The 11,778-nt window shown below is 54.2% G+C and overlaps 1 long non-coding RNA gene across 1 annotated transcript; it reads right to left on the bottom strand.

Moving 5' to 3' along the window:
* Nucleotides 1–3,951: 3,951 nt before the first annotated feature.
* LOC135972592 (uncharacterized) lies at nt 3,952–10,078 on the bottom strand. The gene is made up of 2 exons (XR_010589083.1): nt 5,736–10,078; nt 3,952–5,311 (listed from the first exon to the last, which is right to left on the bottom strand). It is a non-coding gene; the product is annotated as an uncharacterized LOC135972592 (long non-coding RNA).
* Between the last annotated feature and the right edge of the window lie 1,700 nt (nt 10,079–11,778).

Here is an 11,778-nt window from a genome sequence, read left to right as displayed (position 1 = left end):
ATAAAGGGATCCCAGCCGTGGGGGTGGGGCACTGTGGCTATACAGGGATTCCCTCACCCAGTGAGAGGATGCAGCCACCTTTGGGGTGGGATGTGGGGGCTGTTTACACAGGGGCCCCTCACCTAATGCTGAGATGCAGCAGCCTGTGGGGTGGGGGACAGGGGGCTGCTGCATGCAGCATCAGTTTGAGACGGGAAGTGAAGGATGACCCTGTGCCCAACTGAAGGGAGGCAGCATGGAACTGTGTTAGGATTTGGCTTCGACTTTGGGGTTAACGTCCCCACCTGTGGGGGAAAGTACCAGCTCAGGGGAGACGGAAGACTCCATCTAATTAGAAAATGGCAATGGAGTGAGATTCAGACAATAGGGTCTTAGGCAGAGTCCCGACCCCTACAACATCTGCTCAGAAGCTAGGCTGCTGTAGGCCATATGCACTCAGTAGGGGGTGAGCAGTGTTCTTCCCGACCTGGGACTAGAACTCAGGAGTCCTGACGCTTCCCCCTCCCAGAGCTGAGGGCAGAACTCAGGAATCTAGACTCCCTAACAAGCTCTGAAAACCAGGAAACTTCCCTGCCCGAACAGCAAATGTTCCCCTGATCATGTAACATGCTAATATGCTTCCTCTCTGGGAACGGGGGGGACCCAGCCCTAACCCTCAACGTGATGCTGGCAGAGCCCCAAACTCACAGCTCCTCTCGGAGTTAAATAATCCAGATCCCAGAGAAAGAGGGTGGGGGCTGCAAAGAAAGAAGCTCTTGCATGCCCTCCTCCCCCAGCATGGAGTGCTGTAGCTCCAGAGAAGGGGGCTCTTGCGCCGCAGCAGATGGAGAAAGTGGAGAGCATTGATATGCGAGCAGAGGGACACTACAGTGCATGCAGAGGGGTCTGAGGGGGGTATTAGCACAGAGCAAGGTGCAAGAGCCTTCTCCATTGCAGCACCCATCTCTTCTCAGCTGTTTCACTGGCTCTGCTCCTGCTTCTACTGCCCCCTCTCCCCAGCTGTTGAAATAGCCCATCTGGCTGGTTACACCTTGTAAACAAGGCTGGGAAGTTTGCCCAGCAGAATGGCTGCTTCCTCCATAAAATCCTGGCTCCGGATGATCTCTCAGGACAGCTTTCATCCCATGGTCAGCACCGGCAGAGGACAGTAGCCCTATGCCCAGGCTATTAAAGGATGACCTTGTGGTTATAGTGTTTGACGGGGAGTTAAACAAGCTGGGTTCTAGTCTCACCTCTGTCAAAAACTACCTGTGTGACCTTGGGTCAGACACTGTGCCTCCATTTCCCCAGAGGTAAAATGGGGTGGAATAATCCTGCCTTTGTCTGCTTAGACTGTGAGCTCTTCATGGCAGAGATTGTGTTTCTGGACAGTGCTGGCACAATTGGGGCCCCAATCTTGGTCAGGGCCTCTAGATCAGGGGTCATCAACCTTTCAGAAGTGGTGGGCCGAGTCTTCATTTATTCACTCTGATTTAAGGTTTCGTGTGCCAGTAATACATTTTAACGTTTTTAGAAGGTCTCGTTCTATGAGTCTGTAATATATAACTAAACTATTGTTGTATGTAAAGCAAATAAGGTTTTTAAAATGTTTAAGAAGCTTCATTTAAAATTAAATTAAAATGCAGAGCCCCCTGGACCGGTGGCCAGGACCTGGGCAGTGTGAGTGCCACTGAAAATCAGCTCGCGTGCCGCCTTTGGAACACGGCCATAGGTTGCCTACCCCTGCTCTAGATACTACCATATGTTCTGCTAAATCAAATCTGCCCTGGTCCTGCAAACACTTACACAAATATCTTTACTCACCCCCAGTTCGTCTCGTGGTCATACTCACATGAGCCTAGCAAGAGAACCCTGGAGTCCTGACTAGAGTTGCCAATTTTGATTGGACGTATTCCTGGAGGTTTCATCACATGACATAATCTTTAATTCCTGGAGAGTTGGCAATCCTAGTTTCTAACTCACAGTCTTCCCCCCTCCCCAAACTATTAGACTACACTCCTCCACCAGAGCTGAGGACAGAACCCAGGAGCTCTGACTCTCAGCCCCCCGGCCCTAACCATTAGACCACACTCCTCTTCCAGAGCTGGCAATAGAACCCAAGAGTCCTGACTACCTGCTCTAATCCAGTGATTCTCAACCAGGGGTATGTATACCCCTGGGGTACACAGAGGTCTTCTAGGGAGTACATCAGCTCAGCTAGATCTTTGCCTAGTTTTACAACAGGCTACACAAAAAGCACTAGTGAAGTCAGTGCAAACTAACATTTCATACAGACAATGACTTGTTTATACTGCTCTATATACTACACACTGAAAGGTTAGTACAATATTTATATTCCAATGGATTTATTTTAGAATGATATGGTACAAATGAGAGTGAGCAATTTCTCAGTAACAGCGTGCTGGGACACTTTTGTATTTCGTCTGGGTTTGTAAGCAAGTAGTTTTTAAGTCAGGTGAAACTTGGGGTACGCAAGAGAAATCAGACTCCCAAAAGGGGTACAGTCGTCTGGAAAGGTTGAGAGCCACAGCTCTATCCCACTAGGCCCCACTCCCTAGCATGGCTGGAGTCCAAAGGAGGAAGCCATGTGTATTAGCCTCTGAGCAGCTGCAGCCCCAGCCCCAGCCCCTTCCTCCCATCATATGAAACCCCTCGCCACTCCCATCCCCGGAGCCGTGGCCTGTCATAGCCCAGTGCTGAGCTCACTGCAAAGCAGCTGGCAGAAGAGAGCAGCCAACACCCCATGAGCTCATATCCTTCTCCCCGTGCCTAGCCCAGACAGCCTCCGCTGACCATGGGGAGGGGTGCTGGCCAGGGAACCCTCCCATCCCAGGAAGCACCAGCCACGCCTGGGGGGGCAGCTAAACTCCAGCCTGGGCGGGGGCCACATGTCCCCTTTGTGTCACCTGGGAGGGAGCCTTCCCCACTGCTTACAGCAGGATTCCTGGGTTCTATTCCCAGCTCTGTGAGGGGAGTGGGGTCTAGTGAGTCAGAGCGGGAGAAGGGGCACCTGAGAGTCAGGACTCCTGGCCTGGGTTCTAACCTCAGCTCTTTGTCCAAAAGCGGGTTTAGCGCGCCTCCTGGTGGATACAGTTGGTTACTGCAGGGAGGGCTTTGTGTACTCTATTCACTAGCAGAGGGAACCGGATTATCATGACTGGGGGGGGGGGGGACTGGAAACCCTCCAAGCAGCAGCCTGGCCGGAGGCATAGCTAGCACACACACCCAGCCCGGCCTGACCCAGACCTCCTGGAACACACCCCCTTCCAGCCTGTTCTGACCCAGACCGCATGGCCTGACCCAGACTTCCTGGCACACATCCCCTCCCAGCCTGGCCTGACTCAAAACTCCTGGCACACCCCCCACCCCAGGCCTGGCCTGATCCAGACCTCCTGGCGCACGCACACATACGCCTTGCCTGACCCAGACCTCCTGGCACACACCTCCTTCCAGCCTGGTCTGACCCAGACCGCATGGCCTGACCCAGACCTCCTGGCACCCCCCGCCTCCCAGCCTGGCCTGTCTCAAAACCCCTGGCACACCCCCCACCCCAGGCCTGGCCTGACCCAGACCTCCTGGCACACACCCCTCCCAGGCTTGGCTTCGCCTGTACTTCCTAGCACACACTCCCACCAAGCCTGGCCTGACCCATAGCTCCTGGCACACCCCTCAGCCTGGCACCAGCCCTCAGGATGGAGGGGTTCCAGGCTGGGGCAGGTAGCTGTGGTCCTGGGATGGGTGTTGATGCTTATGTTCCAATATGAGCTCCCCCAGGGGCTCAGAGCTTGGCGCCCGCTCCCCATCCCCCAGAGTGTGCAGCTAATGAGGTAGGGGTCTGGTATCAGGGACTCCTGCTATACCATTAACCTTGTGGTGCCCGGAAGATGCTGGTGAAAAGCTCCTGCCAGCCTCCGCAACCGATTGTAGAGCCAATAAGGAGCCTCACACGTCTTTGCTGGGAATCCAGTTTATTTCCCCTCCTCAGGTCTTCTCCGTCCACCCCATCATCCCCCATCCTTCCCACCCCAGCCTCACGTAACCCCTCGCATCCTGGCACACCCGCCCGTCGCCATGCCGAGGTCATGGAGGTGAACATACCTGTGCCCTACAGAACTGACAGCCAGGGCGCGGCAGAAGGACTGGCTGTCAATTCATAGGTCATAGTCCTGTGCACTGGGTCTTGGGGGGCTGCTCCCTATCTGCCCTTCCCCCATCCGGTCTTAAAGCCACTGTGTCCCAGAGCCGCCTTCCAGCCCTGCTGCAGGTGGGAAACCCGCTCCCTAGCCCCCCTCCTGTCTTTGCTCACCCACCGCCCCACTGGCTAGAACAACACACAAAGGAGAGCTGGCCAGAGCCCTCTGAATCTCCAACTTGACTCCCAGCATGGGACTGGCTGTTGTCAGCCGGTGTTAAGTGTATAACTGAGATTGGGCCTCATTAAAGCTTGTGCATTATTAGCAGTATTACAGTACCATTTGGAGGGGGAACAAAATTATGTCATGCCCACTATTAGTAATATTATGGTAGCTCCTAGAGGCCCCAACTGCGATCGGGGCCCCATTAGGGGGTGCACATTAGTAGTAGTATAAAAGTTGTATCTAGAGGGCCCAATGCCATTGTGAGGTGCACATTATTAGCAGTATTACGGTAACAGCAGGAGGTCCTAACCCACATCAGGGTTCTTCTGGAGTGTACATTATTAGTGGTAGAATGGTAGCATCTAGAGGCCCTGATTGAGATTGGGGCTCTATTATGTGTGCATTATTAATAGTATTATGGTAGCACCCAGAGGCCCCAACTGAGCTCAGGATCCCCATTATGGTGTGTGCATTATTCTGAGTATTACAGTAATACCTAGAGGCTCTAGCTGGTATACATCCTCTGGGGGTGGGGGTGGGGCTTGACCCAGCATCTCCTACCCCCCCCACAAGCACTCTCTAGCTGAAGTTCCCCCCTCCTGCCCCCTGCTCCATGCGACGCTCCTGACAGCCTATCAAAAATAACAGCAGCCCCACTGGAAAAGGGATGAAACCTTCCACATGGAGTTGCTGTTACATCCAATAGGCATCACCTTCCAGCAGGGGGCAGTCTCCCACTAGGCGGTGTGTGTTGCAGGGTCTGTCACTTCCAGCCCCAGGGGATCATGTGCAATGGGGGCTTCCTGCACTCCGGGATCCGAGTTCGAGGGGAAGCATTTCTCCAGGTGATGCTTGACAAGTCCATCGCTGGCAGGAGGTGATAGCTGTGTGCCAGACTCAGGTGGGGATGGAGATAGTCACCTGCCAGGGACAGGGGATCCTGAATTGGGCACCTGAAGGAATAAGGAAACCAGTACCAATTATGAGCATTATTTATTGATTTATCTTCATGTTTATCATGGAAGTGCTTTGGGACCAGCCAGGAATTGCCCCTGACATGCGAGGTGCCATACAAACACAGGAGCAGATACGGCTTTGTCTTTTCTCCTTTCCTGAGTTGTTTCTCCCTCCTTCTGATATTAGCCTAATAATAAATCATACTAATATTTCTAGGGCATCCCAAAGCATACCAGAGCGTGCTCCTCAGCACTGAGATGCAGCCATCTCTGGGCTAAATTACTAGGAGTAAATTAAATCAAGACATTGTGACTTGCTAGTGAGATACACAGCCACAAGCCTTGATCATGTCTGCACTACATATGTACCTACACAGTACTCCAGAATCCTGTCCCAGCAAGCACTGGACTCAATACAAACCCAGGGACTGGTTCACAGTAGGACAGTCTTTTCTTTGGTGGTTTCAAACTTCTGGTCAGAAATCTGGAAGTTGTAACACCAGCTAAATGGAAATTGTTTATTCAGGGAGCCCTTGTACGGTGCTGAGATGTAGCTGTCTGCAGTGGGATGCAAAGGCTGATTACACTGGGATCCCTCACCCGGCGCTGAGATGCAGCTGCACAAACATTTAGGACAGGAAGAGAAGTAGATTTGCTGAAAAATGAATAAAGGATGCAGAATGGAGTTACCCAAATTACAATGTGCCCAGACTGTGTTAAATCAGCACTGACTGTGAGGGGAGAGTGCCCCCTAATGGCCCTCCAACCCATTCACTGCAGCACAGCCACCCCTAGTATGGCATTGGGACATTGAGGGCAGCACTGGCTGCAAGGGGAGAGCGCTCCCTCTGAGCCCCCCACCCTGTTCACTGCCGCAAAGAGCCCCCTAGTGCTGCACTGGGGCATTGGCAGGGAGAGGAGAGATCTCCCCACTGAGCCACCCGGAAACTGGCACAGAGTCACAAGTTCACCATCCATGGGATCGTTAGCCCAGCTCCCCGGCAATAAGGAAGCTGGGGCGATAAGGCATGTGGGGCAATAAAGCAATGAAGCCTGCTTGCTTTATGATCTGCACTGCCTGCAGCACCCAGGCCGGGAGCTGAACTTCGCCCCTTGGCATCTGGGGTGCCAAGTGCTGTTAAAGGCAACTCCTTGATAAGGAGCCATAATAAAAGGACTCTGATCCAGTGGGACCCAAGATCTCTGACAGATTGTGGGCTGGATGCCTAAAGGTCCAGGGTTTCAAGGAAATGTACAGGGGGGGAGGGACTCTGAAAAAGATTTAAGGATTTTATTAATTGCACCAGACCCCAAATGACCTAACTGGATCTCAGCAGGGAGCAAGATAGAAAAAGTTCCTGGTGCTGCAGGGAGCAGGGTGGGGGCACTTTCCCACACAGCCAGTGCCCCAGTGCGGCACTAGGGGGCGCTGTGCTGTAGGGAGTGGTGTGGGGGGCTTCCATACCCAGTTAATCTCTAGGGAGGAGTTCCCAGTGGGTGGGTGGTTTAGCCTTGTTCCCCATGAACCAATAACTCCCGGGCCAGAAGTGTGGAAAGGAGCAAAGAAATAAACCAGACCTTTCTCCTTCATAAACTGTGCCTGGATCCCACACCCTTGGGCGATGGTCGGGACAGGACCCAGCGCCAGGGAGGGGACACAGGGGCACACAGGAACATGGGCCAGGCTGGGTAGGGAAATAGAGGAAGAAACACAGAGATTCTGATAAGACAAATTAATTCACATGGGGGCAGCAGAGAGGGGGCAGCAAATCTCAGGATTCCTGACATTCAACAGCCCCCCCCTGCCGTTCCCCTCAGATTCCCCTCCCAGGGCTGGGATAGAGCCCAGGAGTCCTGACTCCCAGCCTGCCTGCTCTGACCACAAGACCCCACTCCCCTCCCAGAGCTAGGGCTAGAACCAAGGAGTCTTGATGCCCAACAGCCCCTTGACCCCTCTTCTCTCAAATTCAGGGACAGAACCCAGGAGTCCTGACTCCCAGAATGGCAGACTGAAAAGCCATATCTACTTCCTGTTCAGACACCTAGGAGAGTCCTGACTCCAGCTTGGGGCTCTGTCCCTCCCTATTGCTGTGCCACTGGGGGGTTGCAATGACATCACAAGGCCAAGCGGTCCGAAGCCTGTGCAGCTTGTTGAGATCCCAAGCTACTTTGCACTAGGACTTCGTGATGGACACATCCCAGCTGGGCTGATTCCATCCGGCCTTCCTCTATCCCCTATGCCATGTCAATGAGAGACCAGATTCCCCTTCGCTGCCCGTCCCAAACTGTTGTGTGTTGCTGTGTGCTGTTAAACAGCAGCTGTACGCCACCCTAGAGGTGGCTGCATCTCAGCGCCAGGCAAGGGATCCTTGTATGAGCAGCCCCCGCACACTCCGCAGAGGCAGGTGCATCTCACTGCTGAGTAAGGGGCCCCCTGTAGTAAACAGACCTTGCGCCCCAGCCCATAGGTGCCTGCATCTCCCTGCCAGGTAAAGCATTCAGGGACACCTTCCAGGGTGCCACGGAGATGGCCCCTGAGTCCCTCCAAGGGGGTTGGGGAAAAGACATGGCAGGTGAGACTCCTGCCCTGCAGGCACATCAGCCTGTCTGGAGACAAAGGGGTTAAAAGATCAATGCTGGGTTCAGAGAAATGGAGGAGGGTACCAGGTGGATTGAAAAAAAAAAAACCTGGGAAAGGGTCTTACCTCGGCATTTCCCTAGGGTCAGTCTGTCTGTCTGTCTCCCCTTCGCTGTGCTCCCGCCAGCCCGTACCATGCCAGGGCTGGAGGGACTGATGGGCCAGGCGGGGCTGGGCTATCTTTTCACCAAGAGGCCAGGCCCATAAAGCACCAGTAGGTTAATGATTAGTCTGGCTGTAAATATTTGATAAGCACCTCGGGATTCAAAGTACAGCCAGCCACAACCCAGCCCTCCTCCCACACAGCAAGGAGGGGCTGCCCCAACAGCCCCCCCTGGAGGAGTCAAAGGCCAAATTTGGCCTGCCCTGGAAGGACCCCGTCTGGGGGCTAAATGTCAATAGATTAGCTCAGTCCGTGACCTCTTGGTTCTAACCCCAGGCCCCACTCCCCTCTCAGAGCTGGTGCGAGAACCCAGGTGACCTGACTCCCAGCCAATCCCCCTCCAGTTCCCACTCCCCTCTCAGAGCTGGGGTGAGAACCCAGGTGACCTGACTGCCAGCCCCCCTCACTTTCACCTACTAGATCCCCCCTTCCCTCCCAGAGCTGGGGATAGAGCAGGGGTTCTCAAACTGGGGGTCAGGACCCCTCAGGGGGTCACGAGGTTATTACATGGGGGGGTCACGAGCTGTCAGCCTCCATCCCAAACCCCACTTTGCCGCCAGCATTTATAATGGTGTTAAATATATAAAAAAAGTGGTTTTAATTTATAAGGGGGGGGGGGTCGCACTCAGAGACTTGCTGTGTGAAAGTGGTCACCAGGACAAAAGTTTGAGAACCACCAGGATAGAGCCCAGGAGTCCTGGCTCCCAGCGCCCCCAGCTCTAACCCACCCAGCCCCACTCCTGCATTGGCTTTGACCCCTGTAAAACTCCAGGATTACTCGTTATATCCCCATTCCCATCAACCCTCTTATCTGGGGGGTGGGTCAGAGACCCGGGCAAAGGAAGCAAGCTCTGCTCCCTCCCCCACCCATGCTTAGAGGGGCAATTAAGCTCGGAGATAGTGCTTGGCAAAGGTTAAAGATAAACACTCCTGTGCCGGGAGTGGTGAGGGGGGAAGGGACACACCCCAGAAGGAACTAGGACTCCTGGGTTTTATCCCCAGCTCTGGGAAGGGAGTGGGGTCTAGTGATTTGGACAGGTGGGTGGGAGCTGGGAGTCATTCTGAGAATAACATCTGGACCCAAATCCCACCACCCAGAATCATGATTGAAAAGCCCCTCCCCAAGCCCAGGCTGCGTGCAAACCTACTCCCCCTAGAAGGGCTCACACACCCCTGCTGTACACCAGCCTGCAGTGGGCACTACACAGATACTGACTTTTGGCTCCCCTGCCCTGGCACCTGCAGCTCTGACCCTACGCAGGGGAGGTTGGGTCCCCCACCCCATGTCTCTGGAATGTGCCCCAGATAGTGGGGAGGCCCAGGCTGTGAATCCTTCCCCCACCTTATCTCCAGAAAGCAGCCAGGCAGTTCCCTGGCCTGCAGGGCGGGTCCCAGGGGCGCTGGGGAGAGAACTTTCGGTTTGGGTGGCGTGTCAGGGCCAAGGGCAGCGTGGAGGGTGTGTGCGTGTGTGTGTGCATGTGAGCTCCCCACTTCCTGGAGATACAATGGGGCAGGGCGGGGGAAGTGCGTGATGAGCCCATCCCAAAGGGAATCAGTTTCCAGGAATCCCGGCCTATGCCACAAACCTCAGCCCTGCACTGAGAGTCAGGGCATGTTGGAAAGAACCTTGTCCCAGTCAGAGAGAGAGAGAGGGGAGGGCGGAAATGGCTGGCTGTAGGGTATGTGTCTGGCCAGCTGGTGTGGATACAGACCGATAGGTAGATGAGTGGGGGGATGGGTGGAGAGGGAAGTGGACAGCAATGGATGTATGGATGTATAGATGCGCTGGCTTTCCATGTGTCCTCCTTTCCAAATGGTCAGTCACATTCGTCGCTCAGCACTTTGCTCTTAAATGCAGGTCGCTGGAGTGGGCGCAGCTTGGCCTAAGAGAGGGGTATCTCTGCTAGACAAAGGGTTTCTTCCCAATGCCTCCCTAGAAAGAGGAGACCCTCACAGCCAGAGCCCTGGGGATCAGAGCCCTTGGCTGTAGTGGGAGCTATACAGTCCTTTAACCCTCCAGGGCCCTGCCTCAAAGTGAAATTCAGCTCCTGGCCACCTCTTATCATCAATGATCTTGTATGTCATGTGTCCAAAGCAAATGCTAATTCAGGGACACTCCATGCTCCCTCCCTAAATGCCCCCTGCCATTTCAGTGAGATACAGGATTCTTCTGCACTAAGCTATTGGGCAGCATTGTTAAACAATTCCCCACCCCATCCCAGAGGTGGCCGCATCTCAGCCCCAGGGCCAGGGAGAGGTCCTGGTATAAACAGCCCCTGTACTCCATCCCAAAGGCGGTGGCATCTCAGCACTGGGCGAATCAGCCCGAGGGATGAGGGCGCCACTTAGTGGTCAGTTGGCAGAAGTGCAGCTTCTTAACCTTCTCCCCCTTGGAGCCCTGTCCTTGATCTTCCCCATGTGGCTGAGGGGAGGGATTGGGAGTTTATTCCTTGTACCCCAGTGCTCCATCCCCTTCTCCTGCCACCCGGAACAAAGGTGCATGAATGGAAGGGGCTGAGACACTCTCCCCCCACAGGCTAACTGCAAGTAGCGCAACATACAGACATAGCCCCTCAGCTCCATACCCTAGCCCAGCGGTTCTGGCAACAAAATTACTACATGACCCTGGGGGAGGGGGCGGAGACAGAGCCCCACAACTCTGGGTGCGGGTAGAGCTCAGGCTTCAGCTCCATGTCCCCAGCAAGTCTAATGCTGGCCAGGCCCTGGTGACCCTATTAAAATGGGATTGCAACCCTCTTTGGGGTCCCAACCCACAGTTTGACAACTGCTGAGGCCTAACCCATCTTGCCCTCAGGATAGATCCACTGCCCACCTTTGGGGCACAAGTCTGATTCCTCTCCCCTATGCTTGGAATTTACTCCCTTCTGCTATTCATCTTTGGCCAGCAGGGGTCACTCCATCTATAGCTCAGCCCATGCAGCAATTGGTAGCAGAGTAGAAAAGCCTGACCGACCTGCATCTCCCAGACTTGGCTATCAGAAAAGGCCCTGTAATAGCCAAAGCGCATCCTTGAATCCACAGGTCTAATTTCCCCTCCCCATTTCGCAGGGGGAGACATGCCTTTAACCAGTTCAGGGAGCCACTCACACTGGGCTGATGGGCAGGAGCTTTTCTTGACACCACTGTAAAGTCCCATTCATTGCCCCACCCCACCAAAGGCTTTGCCACACACACACACACCAGTTCAGCATTTCATTCTTTTTATTGGGGATACGTTGGTTGCTGCATTTGGATTACAATCCTCAGAGTTGCCTCTTTGGGAAGACGCCAAGACTGCAATGCACAGTGCTGCATTACCTAGAGTTACACCTAGGGGGAGACACACACTGCAATGTGCCTGGACTACAATGCCTGGCTCTGCCCCGAGGGGGAGACATACACACAGTGCAATGTATATGGGCTGCAGTGCCTGGCTCTCCCACTAGGGGGAGATAGCTGTACAGCAATGTACATGGGCTGCAACGTCTGTCTCAGCCCTTACTTGGAAATGCACATGTAACCCCTGTTTGTGTTTTTTTCTGGGGAGCCTTGGAATTTCAGGGTCTTGCGTTGCTCCTTCCCCAAGCCCTGTTGGTGTTTCCCTGAAGCTTCCTAATGGTCTGCTGCAATCTCTGAGATACCCTTGCATGATCTGTCTTGTTT

This window comes from Chrysemys picta, chromosome 7 (genome assembly GCF_011386835.1).
Source record: "Chrysemys picta bellii isolate R12L10 chromosome 7, ASM1138683v2, whole genome shotgun sequence".
NCBI classification, from domain to species: Eukaryota; Metazoa; Chordata; order Testudines; family Emydidae; genus Chrysemys; species Chrysemys picta.
Note: the sequence above shows the minus strand (reverse complement) of the source record. Positions and strands in the feature narration are given on the sequence as shown.